Below are 19,935 nucleotides of genomic sequence, written 5' to 3'. Positions count from 1 at the left end.
TACAGACCCCCTGGACCTCGCACACAATTCAGCGAAGACATCGCAGACTTCATCAGCCCGCACGCCCTCTCCTCCGCCGACTACATCCTCCTAGGGGACCTCAACTTCCACCTGGAGAACAACAATGACAGCAATACCGCCGCCCTACTGGAGAACCTCGCCAACCTCGGACTCAAGCAACTGGTGAACACCCCCACCCACTACACCGGCCACACGCTCGACCCCATCTTCTCCTCCAGCAAGCACATCTCCTTCAGCCCCTCAACCGGACCACACTGGACAGACCACAGCTGCGTCCACTTCAGCTTCAGGAGAACCACGACCCACCACCACCCGCAACAGGTTCCCCGCAGGAGCTGGAACAAGATCACCACCGACCAGCTCACCACATCCCTGAGCCAGAACCCTCCCCCCAGAACAACGGACCCCAACCAAGCAGCTAACAACCTCACACAGTGGATCGCCAACTGCGCAGACGACCTCGCACCACTGAAAAACCATCCCAGCAGGCCCGGCAGTAAGATAGCCTCTTGGTTCAACGACGATCTCAAGAAGAACTGCCGTACCCTCGAGAAAGCCAGGCGCAAAGACCAGACTACATGACCGCCCTCAAGCACGCCACCCGCAAACACCACCAGCTGATCCACACCACCAAGAAGACAGCATTCAAGGAACGACTAGACAACAACACCCACAACAGCAAGGAACTCTTCAGCATCGTCAAAGAGCTCTCCAACCCCAGCGCCGGAAACAACGACATCACTCCCTCGCAGGACCTCTGCGACTCACTGGCCTCGTTCTTCCACAGCAAGATCGCCGACATACACAACAGCTTCGGCGCACAGACCACGCTCCCAACCACCGAACCAACGCCCCCCCAATACCACCCTCCGCACCTGGACCCCGGTCAGCACCGAACACACCATCCACACGATGAACACCATCCACTCCGGATCACCAACCGACCCATGCCCCCACCACGTCTTCAACAAGGCAGACTCCGTCAACGCACCCCAACTCCGGGACATCATTAACTGCTCCTTCAACACCGCCACCTTCCCGGAGAGCTGGAAGCATGTCGAACTCAGCGCCCTCCTGAAGAAACCATCAGCGGACCCCACGACCTCAAGAACTACCGCCCCATCTCGCTCCTCCCTTTTCCTGCCAAAGTCATCGAGAAGACCGTCAACAGACAGCTTGCCGCCTTCCTCGAGACGAACGGATCCCTCGACCACTTGCAGTACGGTTTTCAAGCCAACCACAGTACCGAGACCGCCCTCATCGCAGCCACTGATGACATCCGAGCCCTGCTCGACAACGGGGAACCAGCGGCCCTCATCCTCCTTGACCTCTCCGCAGCGTTCGATACTGTCTGCCACCGCACCCTAGTGCAGCGCCTCAGCCACATCGGAATCCAAGAGAAGGCACTGGAGTGGATCATCTCGTTCCTCGCCGGAAGAACCCAGAGAGTCCGCCTCCCCCCGTTCAGATCCGAGGCCACCGAAGTCATCTGCGGCGTACCACAAGGATCATCACTCAGCCCCACTCTCTTCAACATCTACATGAGCCCCCTCGCGGCCATCGCATGCCAACACAACCTCAACATCATCTCCTACGACGACAACACCCAGCTGATCCTCTCCCTCACCAACGACCCCACCACCGCCAGAACCAACCTACACGAAGGGATGAAAGACGTAGCCGAGTGGATGATGAACAGCCGCCTGAAACTGAATTCAGACAAGACGGAAGTCCTCATCCTTGGATCATCACCCTCTGCCTGGGACGACTCCTGGTGGCCCCCTGCCCTGGGCAGCGCACCCAAACCAACGGACCACGCACGCAACCTGGGCTTCATCCTGGACTCCTCCCTCTCGATGACCAGACAAGTCAACGCCGTCTCATCGTCATGTTTCAACATCCTACGCATGCTCCAAAAGATCTTCCGATGGATCCCCACCGAAACCAGGAAGACGGTCACCCAGGCCCTCGTCACCAGCCGATTGGACTACGGAAACACCCTCTACAACGGAACCACAGCCAAACTACAGAAAAGACTGCAACGCATCCAGAACGCCTCCGCACGACTCGTCCTGGACATCCCCTGACACAGCCACATCTCCGGCCACCTGAGAGACCTGCACTGGCTCCCCGTCAGCAAGAGAATCACGTTCCGACTCCTCACCCACGCACACAAGGCCCTCCACGACCTGGGCCCCAGGTACCTCAACGACCGACTGACCTTCTACACTCCCACCCGCCAGCTACGATCGACCAGCCACGCCCTCGCCGCCGTTTCACGCATCCGAAGAGCCACCACGGGAGGAAGATCCTTCTCCTACCTGGCAGCCAAGACTTGGAACTCCCTCCCCATCCACCTCCGTCTGACCCAAGACCACCTCTCCTTCAGGAAGCAACTCAAGACCTGGCTGTTCGAGCAGTAGCGGACCCCTCCTCCCCCAAGCGCCTTGAGACCCTCCGGGTGAGTAGCGCGCTATACAAATTTCTTGTTTGATTGATTGATTGATTGATAGCTTGTGGTAGGTGAAATACTATTTATGGTTGATGGCAACCCCATTGGATGTTTAACAGACTGGCCTCTAAATATAATCTATTGACTATGGTGATTGTACTCTGCATACCAAATAAGGCCTTCAGCTTTCACATGGTTGACTGTACGGGTGGTCTGTCCTAGTGTACTGTGTATGGCAAAACAGGGCCATGGATATGGTCACTTTCAAACTTGGTGCGACTTTGCCAACTCTGACAGAAAGAGAGGATGTAACCAGTGGTGGCTCTGGTCTGTGTCTGACCAATTTATAACCGCTCTACAAATAAGGAACATGTTTGAGGGTGTGGCAAGATGGTACCTGCAACGGAAGCTTGTTAGGCGAGCTCCATGCTAGTCTGATCAATATCCTGCTTAATCGAAGCCATCTGCCCACAGATACACCTTTGTCATCCCGCATGGTCACCTGCGTGTGCCACTTAATGCGGACATCCCCAATCTCAGCGTCCGGGACCCTCTACAAGGTGTTTGGAGGCGGCACAACTGCCTGGGCTAGCCTATTGCCATATGGAGACTCAAGGGAAGTCAGAGCGCCTTGAGGAACGAGGGACAGTGTGTGGTGCACGGCCTATAGGCAGGACAGACCATAGCGGGCACCAGGCGTTTCCCCGGTGGGCCGCCAGGGTGGGGGCCGGTTTTGAGCCCCTGGCGGCTGTTTGTTACCGGGGGCCGGCAATATCGACCCCCAGTAACAAAATCGGTGAAACCGGCCCTGGCACACAGCTCGGCCGCACCCCCTCAGCCCCCCAAGGGGGGCCCGTTGAGCAGTTTGCCAGGGCCAGGTTCGGTTCCCAGTCCGGCCCTGCCTATAGGAGATCGTGCTGTGAAACTGCACTGCTCTTCAGGTGGGGTGCATTGAGGCCCCTGGCGTGTTTGCCCATACGCTCCGACGTGGTTGCCGGGAGCGGGGCCGGGCCTGTCTCCCAGGTCAGCCCAGCCTTTGAACTACAGCTAGGTCCACCCGATACCGGAGTGGCAGGGACCTCCTGAGGGCGCATTGGCTGCAGCAGTAGTGTGTTTCCCTCACATCTCCCGGTCCCTCGAGGGCCCGCTACAATGCTGCTGTTACCACCTGCAGCCACCGAGACTACAGCCTTCGGCTTTGGGGCACAAGCCAGTGGACCCACCCAGGACTCCTGCAGGCCCGTGCTGGTTGTGGGGACAATCATTTGGCGTGGGGATGTGGAGGACCTTCAAAGATTCCATCAGTGGCTTAATACATGTTCGACCGATATACAATTCACCATGGAATACAGTAGAGAAAAGATCAATTTCCTCGACATCCTTATAATATCTGAGCAGGGCAAACTCCACACGAATCTCTACAGAAAAAGCAGTGAAAGGAACACTCTACTTCGTTACTCGAGCCACCATCCTCGTAACCTCAGAGACAACTTACCCTTTGGACAGTTCCTGAGGTTACGTAGGAATTGCTCAAAGAAAGAAGACTTTTTTGATGAGTCTGCCGGACTTCTAGCACGGCTGGTGGAACGTGGCTACCCTATCAGGCTCCTTAAAAAAGCCCGAAAAAGGGCATGGCACAACCACAGGGAATTTCTTTTGATCCCTAAGTCTAAGGAGATCCTTAAGGAAGATCGCTTGGTATGTGTCACGACATTTTGTACAAAGAGCAATGAGATCAAAAAGATAGTCAATAAGCATTGGCACCTAGTATCCGACGAATTGGGTAACACACCAATCCCCTTACATGCATTCAAGAAAGGGAAAAACATACGAGATCAATTGGTCAAATCGTTACTACCGATGCCCCCCAATATCGGTCAGACCACTTTATGGGATGTTCCGTCTGCCACGGGACACCATAAATGTGGTTCCTGCAAAGCTTGCCCTTTGACCAAAGAAATGAATGCGTTTACATACCATGAAAAGGTACACACACTTAAGGGTTTCAGTAATTGCAACTCATCGGGGGTCATATACGCAATTGTTTGCCCCTGTGACTTCATGTATGTGGGACAGACGACTCAAAAAGTTAAGTGTCGCATCCTTCAGCACTGCAGCCGTATACGCTGTAAAACAGTGGGAGCACCCTTGGTTGACCATTTTACGAAGTTTGGCCATGCAGCTGACAGTTTAAAATAGTGGGTTCTTGAAAAGATCAAACGTAATCCCAGGGGAGGGGACTTCAGTATCACACTTAATAGAAGGGAATGCAGATGGATAGACTCCTTGGACACTATCCATAGAGGATTGAACGAGTTGGAGGAGATTAATAGACAGATTTCCATTATGAGTACTGGGTAGTATATCTTTGGCATTAATCTCTCACCACTGGTATATTATTCATGACGACAACGGATGTACATTGTGACATGTGGCCTATTCTGCTAATCCACTGCGCCATGTATACTGTGAAATGTGGCCTGTTCTGCTAATCTACTGCCCTTAATTACAACCGGTCAACACTGTACATTTTGGCCCTTACATTGACTGCCTATGTTATGTTTAACTGTACGTATGTTTATATTATATATATGTTGGAACTATTGTTCTATTGTCTGTCAGGTTATATTCATTCATTGTAAGTTTAGAAATGTTGTTACTTCATGATCTGTGTATTCATTATATCGGATCCATTGTTACATGACAGTATTCGGTAAGACTGTGTGCCGATTAATCTATTGAACTCGGAGTACTGCTTTTGTTTTTAAATCACTATTCCAATTGTGTCCAACTCCCGGTACACATAGACATCACAAGCCCCGTTGGAACTACAGAGGTATTGCCCCGGTGAGTCTTTCTACTCTGACTCTCTTAACGACGCACCATCACGACGTGCACGGTTACCCGGTGCGCTTCAAATAATTAGAGCGCATGCGCCCCCGGTTCCTCCGGTTGAGACGCCACGGGAACACGCTCTGCATTAGATGCAGGTAAGAACGCTAGGAGACCTTTTAGTTCTTAACTCACGACGCTGGCCAACTGGTACCCATATCATTCCCCTTGGTTTCCCCTTAGAACGGCTGCCGTAATTGAATTCCGGTTCCCTGGAACAAGCTGCCGAACGGATTGAGTCCGCGTTACAGAACGGCCCTTGTCCGGGATGTGTGATGCCCAAATTGGTTCCCTGTGTTACACTGCTGAACGGATTGAGTCCGCGTTGCAGGTATTGTGAATTTCAATCAATTTATGCCCCCACATGCACAATCTGAGCGAATAGATCGCCGACTTGGCCCTGACACTGTCCAATTCTGTTTAATTTCAGTTCCAGTGTCTGTGGACCACACACATGGTTTTTGAATTATTGCCACTATTGACTCATGGTTGAACCTTTCCTGGATTCACGCTAGGTAAGCATACACCCGCTCTGGCAGGTGTTAATCAAATTAGCTATACAACATCCTGATCATCTAACTTACACCTCCCCCCCCCCTTTTTTAGACCCCCAAGTCAAGTTGAGGACTCCGTCAGGTTGCCCCTCCTTCCTTGTTGTCCTGAAGAAGACCCGCATGGTCAAGGTATCAAATTACCGCAGTACCCTAAGACGGGTCGAAACGTCGACACCCCCTTACGAATGAGCCTGGTACACGTCCCTTACCGAACGTGCCAAAATATGAATTGGATTCTGTACTGAAAATTGTGACTTTATTTATTCATACGTGACCAGGACACCTTGTACGGTGAATTGTAAACCGTTTAATTTGTTACTTATCTTAATTCTTCTTTTGCTCTCTGAGAATTTTCTCTTCACACACTCACTTCTCAGCACCCTTACTCTATGCACGTTCCCTCTGGAGCAACCATGCGCCGAACTTTTATACGAATTGTTGTAAATAAATAAATATCGCTTAATCAAATGGAGGATGTTGTATCGCTTCAAATTTAGTTTCTTGAGCTATGATAAATGAAATTCAGCTCCAAATGTAACGAGATGACACATTACTGAATTGTGAAGTATTGAGTCAGGACCATTGTTTGTTGTACTAATTCGATTCCCAGGTCCCTGCCTTTTGGGAAAACCCCATTTTTTGCAATGGTTGTGGGGACAATGCACACCACTATGTAAAGCAGCCAGCCTGAACGCTGTACTTGAGGCACACCGACACAGGGGCGGCTCCTCCATGTGGGCGGAGGAGCGTCACCACACTGCTTTCTCGCAGTGCGAGAAGCAGTAACATAAAATGATATAAATACCATTTTATGTTACTGCTTCTCGCACTGCAAGAAAGCAGAAGGTTTTGGATGGGGGGGGTCCTGCAACAGGGCAGGGGAGGAGTGGCTAGCCAATGTTGCGGGTCCGGACTGTTTGGTCGGCCCCCAGTCATGCGCACTCTGCCATTTTCTCCATGTAGGTTGCATGCAGCCTTCATGGAGAAAATGGCCTCCCCATAGGTGCCTGGCTGGGCGCCTTCCCCACCAATCACAACACTGTCATTGCAGCGCTGTGATTGGCTTAGGAGGAGTGGAGGGAGGCTGCCTGCTTCCTGCGAGGCGTGTCAGGACAACTAGGGAAACCCTATACAGAAGGAACCAGGGTATATACAATATAGCAACAAAAAAAAACGGTTCCTATGGAAACTATGGTAAACAATACACAGTATTGCAATGCACAATGGGAATAAGGGTAAGGGGATGTCCAAAAGAGAAGAGAGACCAAATACAGCGCAATACTAGTAAGTTCAGAAAGTTTATATACAAAAATATTTACAATGGTATTCAATATAAGTGCGTAGTGTCACCAAGTGAACATGGAACTCATAACACTGTGCGTGAAATTCTGTGACATAGAGAACAAGCTTCCATAATGACAAAGTCGACCATTGATTTAGATACAGGATGAACACAGTTCTCGGATATAATAAAATCAAGACTGGTAAATGCTTCGCTTTCAATATTGTCGACGACATTTAGACCACGTTCGCTGTGCGGGGTCTCTTCAGAACCAATCAATGCATAAGGTATTGATATCATTTTATGTTACTGCTTCTCGCACTGCGAGAAAGCAGAAGGGTTAGGTTGGGGTTGGGCCGTCCTGCAATAGGGCAGGGGAGGAGTGGCTAGCCCAATGTTGCGGGCCATGACTGTTTGGTCGACCCTCTGGAGCCGACCAAATCAGTCATTTGCATGGCCTCCCCATAGGCGCCTGGCGGGGAGCAGACCCCACCAATGACAACTCTGCCATTGCAGCGTTGTGATTGGCTGAGGGGAGGGAGGCTGCCTGCTCCCTGCGAGGAGCAGAGACGCTGGACTGGATCGGGCCGTTCAAGGCAAGTTATTTATTTTTTTATTAATTAAAATGAAACCTCCCCAAGAGCCCAACACCCTCTCCGTGTGTGACCACCCCACGCTTGACACCCCACCCGCTTGACCCCTTCCCACACGCTTGACCGACCACCCACATGTGTGACCACCCCCCCACATGACAGCCCACACGCGTGACATTCTCCCCCCCCCCCAAACGCGCGAAACTGGACCCCCCAAAAACACATGACTCCCCCACGATCGACCCACCTCCTTCACGATCGACCCCCCCACACAATCCATCCCCCGCACAACCCATCCCCCACGAGTCATGCCAGCTGCCACTGAGACTGTTTGACTGGTGAGGAGTGGGAGTTGTCAGCGGCTTCGACAGCCTTGGCGAAGGAGGTTTGTCCAACTTTAATGCTGTGGACTGTCGCTGGGAGGGCTAGCCCCTCTGGCTCTGCAAGCCTTGGACACCCGGTGGCCCCGCTGCAGCAGGACAACTGTGATGAGCTGCGGTCAGAGAGATGGGACCTTGCTGAGAGTTGTGGCAATGAGATCGAGTGACTGCACACTATTGTCCTAGTCCGTGCAGCCTCCCCGCTGCTGTCCAGCCCCCAACACATTGCTGCTCATCAAATGACATCCAGGCACCAAAGTGCTTTGAGTGGTGGTGCCCTTTCCACCCTCCAGCAGGCTCTTTTGTGACTGTGAACACTGAGCATTCATCAGCACTGTGCTGCCCTCTGGGTGTCCACTGCTGGGGTCTTCCCATTGGAAAGATTGCTGCGGAGGCCCTCAACACGTGCCTAGTCTTCTGCTGCCCATACCTCCGATTGTCTATTGAACGGACCCCTGGCTTTGCAGATCCTCCACACTCAGTGGGGAGATGGTGATCGTGGTCTGGCCGCCAGCATCTTGGAGGGAGAGACGACACCACCAGCTGCGGTATATCTGCTGGGCTGACATGCATCCTGAAGTCGGTTATGCCCTTGCAAGGACTACAAAGGGTGAGACTAACTCTAGCTGGGACGTCCCTGAACAGTTCAGAACGCACTTAGACCTGGGCCCCGGCTTCCAGTAATTACTCAGTGAGGAACCCCGGATTCCAATAATGATTCAGTGGGGGTCCTCAGCTTCCAGTAATGATTAAGTGGCGGTCTACAGAAGTCAAAAGGTTAAGAGAAATTGTTCTACGCCCTTTAGAAACACAAGAAGGGGAGTTCTCTGTACTTTTATAGCAAGAACCTCCTTGTCCTTGAGATCTATGGTCCACTGGCAAATGTGCAAGTGAATGGCAGCGAATCAATCTAAAGGACATGACAGAAGCAAGACTGCAGGATATGATACCAGGTGTTACGAAAGTGACAGCAGGCCTTCAAGTGAAAGTGTAGGACTTTCAGGATGTTGATGTGTAGGGTCGGGCTTGGACAAAAAGATAAAAATATCAGCCCAGGCTCTAAAATAAAAGTGGCCCCCATTAGCGAGCCAGCTAGTTAAAAATAAAAAAGTGAACCATGTTTGCAAATCAGTCTAGATTTGATTTGATAAAGACAAGCAGTATTTTGCATAGTATGGGAGATGCATGCGTTTGTGTTTACTGCAGGCAATACTTGTGGTAAAATCAGGGAAAGCAATAGTGAAAACCAGCCCACTTGGTCAAGAAACAGGCCGAGAAACTGCTGCAAAACAAGCCCACACACTGATCTGTCAGGACAGTCCATCGGATACTGCCTGATCGCCCTTTAGGCCAGTCTGGCCCTGCTGATGTGGAATATCACATAAGTGAGAATGTCGTTGGAACTTGGATGTTCACTCACTCATCCACCTTTACATTCCTCTCGGTGAATAAGTCATCCGCTCCGGAGATCAGCCTGTAAACTGCAGGTCATGCGAGCCTTACCTGTACATGTTCTGTGAGCAATGACAGCTTGCACCCTCTGAAGCCGTTCTGCAGAGAATCGAAGACTGCACTTGCGGCATTCTTCGAGAAGGAAGCTTGCGTTGCTGCTGCCTTACTGTACCAGTCCTGTAAAAAATGCGAAGCTTGCGCTGCTGCTGACAGGTGTGTACGTGTCCTGTGATGAGCAAAGTTAGCCCTGCTTCTGTCCTAGCTGCAGCGCTTCTCCAAGGAGAGAAGCTTGAAATGTTTCTATGATGCACCTGTTCTATAAAGAAGGGATGTTGCCACTGTTGTTGCCCCATCTTCTGAAAATACATGCGCTATATTGAATGGAATGGCATAACATGCCCTATGAAGCAATTACTGTTTCACAATATTTGATTTGAAATACCGAGACCTGCAGGCCCAAGGAAGACGCCCGACCCCGGAATATTCCAGCACTGAAACATGTTGAGGGAAAAGAGACGCAAGATGCGTTGCTTGACCTTCCATTTGAGATGAAAATGTACTTCCTAACTGTGTCTTTTTGACTGTGGGTAAGAGATAGCCTTTCAAATGCAGATGCGAGCATCTCACTGCTAATGGGCCAACAGTAACACTTCTGGGCAAAACAAACTGAAACAGGCATGCTAAAAAAGGCGTTATTAAGCATAATAAAGAGAACAGCAGCCAAACATGTCTGATGAGACACAGGGAAAGGAAACGCGTGTGCAGGCACGCCCCCTAAACACATCCTCACAACAGAAGTTAGTGTGATTCAGGTGGAGTGCCTGCAATACCACTGTGGTGCTCCCTGCCTTGAACTGGTGCAGCATGGGCTGCCCTACAAGGGCCGCCAGGGCTCTTCATCCATCTCTATAAACTCAGTGGAATCATGGGCTTCATGCCGTCTTTAAATGTATACATGGTGAAACCAAACTAATTTTACCTGAGCATTCTATCTAACTAGTCCCACCTGTTTACCTATCACTGTTCATATTTCCGGTCTGTTTTCCATTTATTATACTACACATTTTACATTCTTTCTGTAAAAGTTAACGGATTCCAGTCTAAAGGGCATGGTTTGTGCTGCATCAAGGGCTAAGAAGATAGAACAGCATTTCCGATATAAGCTCCCCCTGTTTGTTCATAGCTCACACGAACCCCTTTTGACGGCTGGAAATGAAGACAAGAGTGCTCATTCTGTAGAGACGCGGCCCGCGCGTGCTGCTGTAGGGACGGACATCTTGATCCGTGAGGTACTTCCAGCTCTACGGTCTATGGGTCTCTTCAAAGCCGATCACTGCTACAGAGCTAAGGAAAGAAAGCTAGAAGCCCCCAAGACAGTCGAGCACCGACCAGAATGGCTCGCTCTCCACTTTCTCTGTGTAACATCCGACTCGCCAATTCTAATCATTCACTATAGCAGGGCGGATGATGAAACGTATTCTGATCGTTACATCCCAGCACGTCTGAAAGCAAAAGAGATCATCTTTCAGCAGCAGTTTGAGACCAAGCAAGGGACCACAGCAGCAGTGCACTTGGAGAGGAAACAGGGGTGCAAGCCTATGAAGCCAGTCACGACCACTAGTGGGTGGAACTGGGCGGGGCTACACGGGCTCGCGATTTGAGCAATCGGAATGACGTCTCTGCATCGCAGACTCCTCCACACCGCTGAAGCCACGGACTCAGCAGTATGCAGGCCGCCTGCATCAACAGTACGCCAAGCAGCAAGCCTCTGCCCTTCAACTTTGCATGAACTCGCTTTTGAAAATATGTTATCCATCTTGGAGAACCTCTTAAACAGGTTTTATTAGCTGCTATAACATTCCTCCCTTCTGCATTGTTTAAACGTGCCTCTTCCTCCTCCAAGTGTGCTGTAATCTAAAACGCCATCAGAAGAATGGCTACACATTTCACAGGTTCTATTATTAGTGCCAGGTTAGTCTGCCAGAAAAAGACTTAAGTGAAGGAAGGGCATTAACACATCTACTCCTGGTTCTAGTGCGCATATTTTAGATCACGTCAGCACATTTTGTATGCCCAGGTGCTCCACTACACATTGCGGATTAAGGGGGGCAGCCGACAGCAGGGAAGTTTGCACCACTGGGGGTTTTGGGCCAGTGGTGCAGCCCGGGCCCAATTGGGCTCTTCTGCGCTTAACACCTTTGGGATAGTTTCCATAAATACAGAACCGGCCATTTCATGTACCGTGTCACCGTTTTAGTAAATTGGTATGGTAGCTGGTACTAACTGGGATTAGGAAAGTTTTGTATCAAGAACGTTTTTCAAATTGTAATATTAGAGTTGCGATGGATTATCAAGTGCCAGAAGCGTGGGTGTCGGTCCGTCCGGCACGGCAGGCGACGAACAGTGTGGCTGCGGCGGTGTGGGCGTGTTGACTACCGTGGCCCACACAGCACACTGTTCAGGTACATGCAGGGGCCACGAGAGAGAGAGAAGGGCAATGAAGGCAGGGCGAAGGGGGCGGCATGGCGCACGGCGTCTCGCTCTACAATTTATGGACGAAGGGGTGGTGAGGCCTCTACCCGGGAACCACAAGCAGCCCAGTGGAAAGGGGAGAGAACAAGCATTGGCATAGCCAATAGGTCTCGCCTTTGGGACCTTATAAGTGTTTTGCCATGCAACAGTTGCTGTTGTATCAAGGATATTGTGCTGCATAACTAAATACTTATAAGGTTCCAAAACCGAGACCTATTGGCTATGCCAATGCTTGTTTGGGAAGGAAGGGGCTGGGTGGGGTTCAAAAGCGCCCGTAGGTACTTCTCGGCACGGCCCCGCCCCCTTCAAGGCCCCTCCTCACACGGTGAGATTGTTCTTCCAGTTTGCAGAGCTTCCAGGAGACCAGTCGCAAATGACCTCAAATCCTGCACCGTTTCTTGGATAATTGTGGACTTGCCGCCTTTGCCACATGAACCATCATCTGCTGCATAATCTACCGATTTTAGCAAAAAAAATGGATCTAGCTCGACAAGATCAAAAGTTACTGAAACGTGGCAACACGTGTCCTTGCACAGCTGAAAGCCCTTTGCATAAATTGAGTGGTCATCTTTCAATTGATTATTGCTATATTTGGGTGTTAAACTGGTACTAATAAGAAGAAATCTTTACGCAAAGAGTGTTGCCGTGTGTAAAAATGTCAAAATAACATAGTAATGCTATCAGAAAAAATGTTGCCTTAAGCGGTTTAATTTGCCCTTTCTTGTTGCATAATTTAGTCAACTCCGTTACATAATTTGGTTCTGTCCTGTAGTATAATTGCAGTGGTCTTGTCTTTAAGCCCCTCGTAAGAGCAAATTAGCCCCCCACCCCCCTCCGATAGATACTGCGCAACTTGCACTGCTGGAGCACTTCTCGTCTGCACCTGAACACTAACAGATCCATGTGCTAGGCTCTTCTGGGGTTCATCCTGGACGTGCAGCAACGTGAGTCCATGACAAGGAAGCTCCGGACCCACATCCGGACATTCTCATGTTACCTGGGGTGCATTAGTCAGACAATCGTGTCCCTCAGGGCGACTTAGTCAGACAACCAACAGATCGCGCTCGAAATACGTGTCTTGAGCCAACCATATGAATCCTCCGGGTATCGTGCGATTCCATAGATTTGAGCTCATCTGTGCCATTAAAGAACAGGACCATCCATATGCAAATTCATCTTGACCCCCATCCCAAAGAAGTTCAGACCTATGTACATTGAAATGACCTCTGCACTGAATACAAACAACTCTGGGCAATCCCCAAGTACCGCAAGGCCATGATTGTCCAGACAAGCAATTCACGTGATCTGGGGGTCACGTGATATTAACTCATGTCACAGGTCACCCAGTGACGAGCCAACATTCTTTGAGTGGGTGTCCAGCTCGTGTTTGTGAGCACTGAGGTCGGAGGCTGGGAAGTACTGGAATGAATTCAAGATTTCACACCATCCCAGGGCATACAAGGCGGCGGCTTCAATTCAGAAGCCTTTTATGTTTTTGGTCCAGCTAGGAGCGGCCACCCCCTCTCCAGGCCCCGCCCATCCCATGTTTCCCCAAACCAGCTCTAGCCCCCATGGCTTTAGCCCTCCCTTATCTTTGGGCCACTCTCACATCAGGCTGTGACGGCCTGAAAGCCCCTTCGCACATTCCCCATCCGCTGGTCCAAGCTGGCAGATCTGAGTGACACATGCTCTTGGCCGAGCCGCGGGGAGCGCACTACGACCCCCACTCGAGGAGCACTGCGTCCTGAAGCCGCTGGCCCATAGCCGATCAGCTCCGTCCTCTGACCCCAGGCAGACCAGATTTTCACAATTAAAAATCGGGACACGCATGGACGCAGATGGACTCGAAGTGTTGAACATTAGTCATATTTTCAGAATCACCACAGACTTGGTTATTAAGCTTCATTTAGATTTATTATGTGCACATTTATTTTATTTAGACATCCTAGAAATCTGGCATGGAAGCAGCTCTCCTGGCCATGCCTTGGACACTGGCAGAACTCACTGATGTACAAGGGCTGCTGTGGAACTGCGTTATGAGACAGACGGGATATATGCTGAAGCACGGTCCGCTTTCACTTTCGTCGTGAAAGCTTTCTTGTCTTTATGGGGCCATGTGTTTTTAAACACATGGCACCATAAAGATAAGAAAGCTTTCACGGCGGAAGGAAGGCAGACGAGCCCGTCCAAATGGGACGGCTCAGAAAGCCAAACTAAAACGTCACCAACACCTCTTTTCCAATGGCTGGCCACCGTTTAGCATAAGCGGTTACGCCGGCAAATGGAAAAGAGGGGCGGGGCTTAATGTCCTTTACAGAAAATACCCCAAATCATTAAATCTCGCCAGCGAGACTGTGCATGTGCGCAGCCCACGCCAGGCGAGACCTAAAAAAGGAGGTCACAAGTGTAGCAGCATCCTGTAAAAAGACCAGACAAGCGGTGCAGGAGGACGGCGAGGAGCAGGTGTGGGGGAGGAGCTGGAAAATTATGGAAATAAAGAGGTTGCGAGTGATTTTGACTCCTTGCTAATTAGCAGGGAAGGCCAGGGGGCACTTCTGGAAGGAAATGAGGAGCAAGGCTGGAGGGAATGGCCCTGCGGACCAAGAAACTGGTCGGGGGAAAGCTCTGGCGAAGGAACCCAGAAGGGACAGTGCAGGGGGCCCATGGGTAACCTTGGGCCACCTAGGGAACTGGAAGACATGTGCCAGACACGGCAGGGATGGCGAGGGAAGAATATTGGTGGGGGCAGGCAGTTTGGCAGTCTGGGGAAAATGGCGTGGCCACATCGGGGACCCCCCCCATATCTTTGGATTTGGGAGGGCGGCTGCATAGGGCACCCTGGGGGCTTTGGTCTGGATGACCGGAAAACGGGATTAGGAGAAAAGAGGCTCCCCCAGACACAGGCGCCTTAAGCAAGGGGGGAAAGAAGGGAGGGCAGACGCAACAGAACAAGTGCAGAAAGTGGGTCCAGAAAGAGTAGTCAAGCCTCTGGCCAGAGTATATATACGTGTTGGAGAGCAGATGTAAGAGTGGGTCCATCATGAAACGGGGGTCATTCGGCAGGAGCTGGGTGGGATTGGGAGCACTATACCCCCACATTAGAGCATCAGGTAAGCGAGTGGGGAGGAAGGGAAGCAGTGGAAGAAGGGCAAGTCAGTGGAGGCTGCTGGCAAGTGATACCGGCAGAAGGGAGGAGGCAGCCAGGTAGGGATACTAACCCCGGCTTGCTGGACCTTACTTTTACATTTCAGGAGCATCATGTACGCAGGCAGTCAGATGCAGGAGAGTTATCTGTGGCTCACTGACCCCGAGCACAGTGATGGCAAGGTCTCGGGAGGCCAGCCGGATGCCGACGAGGCACGATTACGACACTGCCACACGAAGGTCTTGTGTGGACTCAGCAGTGCACAAACCTGGATGGCTCAGTGCGGCCTCTGGGTGAACCGGAAGAACAAGGCAACAAGAGAGAAGCCATGGGACAGGAGGGCATACTATGGCATGCTGGTCTCAGGCTGGAGGTAACAAAATATTCATGAAAAAAAGGGCAAGAATGCGAAGGCACCGGATGAGGTGCACATGGAGTCATGGGAAGTGGGAGACACAACACAGCTGATTACGATGAAAGGAGCCTGGAAGAGGGCGATATAGTACAGGATGAGGCCAGGGGAAAGAATGTAGGTGGGGTTCACTTGGTGCATGTGGGGAGGGGGCGGAGGCCCAGTAATGTTCGTGCCTAGTCTGCTGAAGGATCGACGGGACGAGGAAGGATACCTTACAAGGGCTGATGTCATTGGAGCCCCTTCACGACTGGTTAGGCAGTTAGATCCAGTGTGGAGGGTGACCTTGACGCCAGGCAAGGGAGTTCTGGGTTTCGGGGTCACGAGAAGCAAAAAGGGTCAGTGGGGATTCATGCGGGAGGAGAGAAGGATAATGGAGAGGTTTGTATGTGAAAGACATAGGGGTGGGTACAGGGGAACAGGTGACAGGGTAGAGAACGGGCAAGAGTACAACACAAGTAATAGAGGTGCAACACCGCAACTAACAATGGAAGACAAAGGGGACAAGGGAGAAAAAATGCAGCACGAAAAAGTAGAACAGGAAAAACACAGAGATGCAAGGGGACGGAGCTCAAGAAAGTAAGGAAATTAAAATGAGGAAATCACCTTATATGCTCACCTGATGGTAGCAACCAAAGAGAAAATATGGAAATCGGAGTATGTAGAGATGTTAAACTTGTTACACAGAGAACTAGGGTAAGAAGGGTCAAAGGAGGAAGAATCTGAATTGGCTAAACGGCCCAGGCTGCTGACGACAATAGAAAATTGGACTGCGTCTTTCTTGATTTTCAAGCATATATTGTGAAAAATACCCAGAGAGGTTTGTTTCCTTGTTCAAGTACATGTGATCAGGAGAGCGCAAATCACATACAGGGGGTATGCTTGGTCACATTATGAGGAATTCAGGGCACGTTTAGCTTGGGACCTAAAGGCCAAATGTGGGGGGGGGGGGGGGGGGGGGGGGAGCAGGGAGGGGATTGATTGATACGGATATGTATCAGCATACTATGGGTTCAGTTATAATCTGGAAGACCACTTATTCGGCAAGTGGTCTCTATTAGGGTACCAGCCCTTTCAAACCCGCGGAGGGTTGGAACTGTGTCAAAACAGGGAGGAGCGCAAGGGTCCTGCTGGGATTTTAACTAAGATCTCTGCACAATAGAAAACTGTAGATTCCGACATGAGTGTTCTAAGTGTGCAGGAAGACACCCACTCATACAATGGTTCGGAGCGGGGAATAGCGGTCAGGGACCGCAGGCAGGGCCAATGGAACCAGCACAACAGGATGTACAACGGACAGTAGGGGAAATCAGACAACAGGGGGCAGGGGAAGGCATGAGCACAGGGGAACATGGCAAAGGCTCATACGCCAATTAAAATGCAATGTCTCTGCTGTGAAGATGCACTTCTGTTAAGCTAAGGTTTTCGGGATGGTTTCAGATTAGGGATTGAGTGAACAAGGTTCAGCAGGTGGGCAGAGAGCTTATGGCCAACGCATTCACATATGCCACTGGTGCAGCAAAAACTGCTAAAAGAAGTACAGGAGGGAAGAACGGCAGGGCTATTCAATACATGGTCAATGACAAATTAGATTATTTCACCCATTGGAGTAGTACCGAAGAAAGAAAAGGGTCTGTTTCGTTTGATACAACACTTGTCTTGGCTGGAAGGAACTTCCGTCAATGATTTTTTCCTCAGAGGGAGTAACATTATTCGTCTGTTGATGTAGCGAAGGCTCTGGTTGAAGAGGTGGGAAAGGGGGCACAGATGACAAAATGTGACATTAAATCAGCCTTTCTGCAGTTACCGGTAAATACGGACAATTTTCAGTTGTTGGGAATTCAGTTTGAAGGACAGTTTTTTGTTGACAAAGTGTTACCCATGGGGTGTTCTATCTCTCGTGTCCTGTTTGAACGTTTTAGCTCATTCTTACAGCGGGTGTTTACATGGTGAACAGGCAATGATACAGTGACACATTACCTAGTAGACTTCTTCCTGGTGGGCCAACCCAGTCCGACGGACTTTCAACAGCGGTTTACAAGGTTTCAAGACCTCATGGGTGAAGTAGGAGTGGCCCTAACACCAGAGAAGACACAAGGCTCAAGCATTGTGTGGTCATTTCTAGGGATTGAATTGCAATCAGTGGCAATGGAGGCACGTCTTACTACAGACAAGAAGTGACACATGCAGTTTTGCTGGATAGCATGTTGGCAAAACTAAAAGTGACAGTTAGGGAAGTACAGGTACGGTTAGAACATTTGAGCTTAGCCTGTCTTTAGCGGGGCTCTCGCTCCCACGCCACCACATGCGTTTGTCAGCAGGGACAAAAGAAGACGTACACATGTGGCGCAAGTTTAGACAATGTCAATGATGGCCCCCAAAGAATGGGAATGGGACATACAAATATACTCTGATGCTGCAGGGGCCAAAGGATTTGGGTTCTACTGTCAAGGTAGGTGGAGAAGAGTGGCCAGGGCACTGGAAATATGGGGGCAGGAACAATGCCGTCCTAGAATTTTTTCCTCTATTGGTAGCTGCTGTCTCACTCTGGGGGCAGGAACTGGCCCATAGTAAGGTCATTTTCAGGGTGGACAACATGGCAGTGATACACATAGTGAACAGACAGTCAGCCAGGTAGAAACAGGTACTTAAGCTGCTATGGGTCCTCCTAATGGACTGTTTAAGACATTATATAGCGTTTAAGGCCAGACATGTGCCAGGGCTTGACAATTACATGGTGAATGCTTTATCTCATCCCCAGTTGGAGAGGTTCCATGGGCTGGCCACGGAGGAGGACAAGGTCAAGACAACGGTGCCGGAGGGAATGTGGTCTATAGGCAAAAAGGATGCTGCAGTTCGTGGTAGGGTCTCTGGCAGAGTCCACTAGGAACTCATACAGTCAGGCTTGGCAGGAGTTTCTAGAAGGTGGATTTGATATGGATGAGTTGGACGCCGAGAACTTCAAGATGGCGCCCAACGGAACGCCCTCCGATTCAGCGGTGAGCAGTCTAGCTTCCGGGATGAGGGGAGGAGCGACCTCACGAGAAAAGGAGCGCGCCGGTGGCGAGGGGGAGAGAGAAGAGCAAGCGGAGGAAGAAGGACGAGAGGAGCGTGCAAGAGAGGTGAACACAGGAGCAGAGACCGTCGGGACGCAGAACGTTGGTGGGAGACTCGAGGAGGACGGCCCAGCAGTACAGAAGGAGAGGCACTCGACACATCGCGCGCCAGTATCCGGTGGTCCCCAGAGGCACCAGGACACCGAGATACCCGCTGCTACGGTCCAAGGGGACCGTAGCTCCAGGCAAGTGACGTGGAGGGAAGGGTGGAGGAAGAGGTTGGAGGGAAAGGGTTTCTTGGGTTTGTGGAAAAGTTAGAAACCCTCACGCCTTGAACAGAACTTTGCACCATCCTTTCCTCTTTCCTCCTATACCAGCCCTGAATACCCTGCACTCACCCCGGTGACCTAGGGAGATTGGTGAAGGGGAGCACCCTGTAAAGCTATAACTTCCGTAGACCACTTGTGACATAAGTGTCCTTTGTTTCTTTTTGTTTTCCGGTTGGCCTTTTGGGGAAGCACCGGCCTGGGCAGTGTCGGGGGGGGGAAGAGTAAAGCTGGAAGACGCCGAAGACTCTCGGATACAGGACAGTTCCCATAGACGGCCAATGTTGTGAACTTTATATGCTTTGGTACAACCCCCTATCAGGACTGTGTGGTTAAAACAAATAAATCTACGTTAACACAGGACTTGTCAGCCACCTGGTTACTCCTAAAGGGAGGGGACGTATACTCCAGGGGTCAAACGCAGACGACGAAGGGTAAAAACTATCACAGTGGAGCTAGGAGAAAGTCAGAGGTTTTGGCCAGGGAAGAAGATATTGTGCAATTTACCCTGAAGTTTATTGAGAAGGGGTTATCTAGGATTACGATTACAGGGAAGCTGGCACGGATTGCCTTCATGGGAAGCTGTTTTGGGGTTACGCTCGGTCGGCAGGTGGACTGGGCCGACATATGCTAGAAGGATGGGCCGGGGAATCAGCAACTAGGGTGCAGGTCAGGAGGCCAATGTCAAGGGATCTGTTAGGTAGCATATTAGGAATACTGCCAGAGATATGCAGAGGGAATGGGGGAGACAGTATTGTTCTCCAAATTGATGTCATGGATGTTCTTTGGGGAATTTAGGGTGTGAGAGCTATTGGGGGGGGGGAAAGGAGTGCCAGGT

The 19,935-nt window shown here is 50.7% G+C and overlaps 1 protein-coding gene across 7 annotated transcripts in view; it reads right to left on the bottom strand.

Moving 5' to 3' along the window:
• The window catches only part of LCLAT1 (lysocardiolipin acyltransferase 1), a 713,371-nt gene that overhangs the window by 489,461 nt on the left and 203,975 nt on the right, over positions 1–19,935 (bottom strand). The gene's annotated exons all lie outside the window — the stretch shown is intronic.

This window comes from Triturus cristatus, chromosome 6 (genome assembly GCF_964204655.1).
Source record: "Triturus cristatus chromosome 6, aTriCri1.1, whole genome shotgun sequence".
NCBI classification, from domain to species: Eukaryota; Metazoa; Chordata; class Amphibia; order Caudata; family Salamandridae; genus Triturus; species Triturus cristatus.
This window is presented reverse-complemented; position numbering and strand designations above follow the sequence as displayed.